The sequence below is a fragment of the Hipposideros armiger genome, unplaced genomic scaffold (assembly GCF_001890085.2).
Source record: "Hipposideros armiger isolate ML-2016 unplaced genomic scaffold, ASM189008v1 scaffold_694, whole genome shotgun sequence".
Classification (NCBI taxonomy): Eukaryota; Metazoa; Chordata; class Mammalia; order Chiroptera; family Hipposideridae; genus Hipposideros; species Hipposideros armiger.
In genome coordinates, this window is record NW_017732044.1 from 791,313 (window position 1) to 792,446 (window position 1,134).

Below are 1,134 nucleotides of genomic sequence, written 5' to 3' on the forward strand. Positions count from 1 at the left end.
TGTTGTGGAGAGAGAGTAAAAGAGTAGAATTTTTGTATGTGATCAAAGTTAACACCTTAAATAGAATGTTGTATCTATAAGATATTTTATGTAAGTCTCATGGTAACCACAAAGCAAAAGCCTACAGTAGATACAAAGAGATAAAGAGATAGGAAACAAAGCATGCCACTATGGAAAATTATCATTTCACAAAGGATGTCAGCAAAAGAGGAAGAAAAAACAAGGTACTAAAAAACAGCAGAAACTAAATAACTTGACATTATTAAGTCCTTACCTATCAATAATTACTTTAAATGTAAATGGTTTAAATTCTTAAATCAAAAGGCATACAGTGGGGCTGGCCGAGTGGCACATTGGTTAAGCATTGGCTTGGGACACCAGCTCTGAGCAGCAGGGCCCCAGTTCGGATCCCACATAAGGGCCAGTGACGCTGCGCCCTCTACAGCTAAGATGGTGAACAACAGCTTGACCAGGAGCTGGGCTGCCATTACTCGCTGGTGATGGCAGTGGGCTGCCATAAGCTACTGTGAATGGCCGGCAGCCAGCGTGAGCGGCTGACAGTTGGCGTGAGCTGCCAAGAGCCGCCATGAGCGGCCGCCCAATGGCCAGTGAGCGACTGCCTCACCGGGGAAGAGTGCAATGATAATACCAACATGGGCCAGTGAAGCGACGTTCTCCACAAATAGATGAAGAACAAAAGGACAGCAACTTGTCTGTTCCCCTTTCCCGATTCCCCAATGCTGTTCCCCTCCCTCCAATTGCCCCAATTAAATCTTTAAAAAAAATAAAAAGGCATACAGTGGCTGAATGAATTTTAAAAAAAGACCAATTATATGCTGCCTACAACAGACTTACTTCAACCTTAAGGATGTATATATATAAACTGAAAGTGAAAGGATGGGAAAAGATACTCCGTACAAGTATTAACCAAAAAACAGCAGGGATAACTATACTTATATCAGATAAAATAGATTTTTAACTCAACAGTCATCACAAGGGCTAAAGAAAGTAATGATATAATGATAATGATATAATGATGAAGAGGAGACATTACACCTGATATCACAGTAATACAAAAGATCATAAGAAACTACTATGACCAATTATATACCCCAACAAACTGGATAGCCTAGA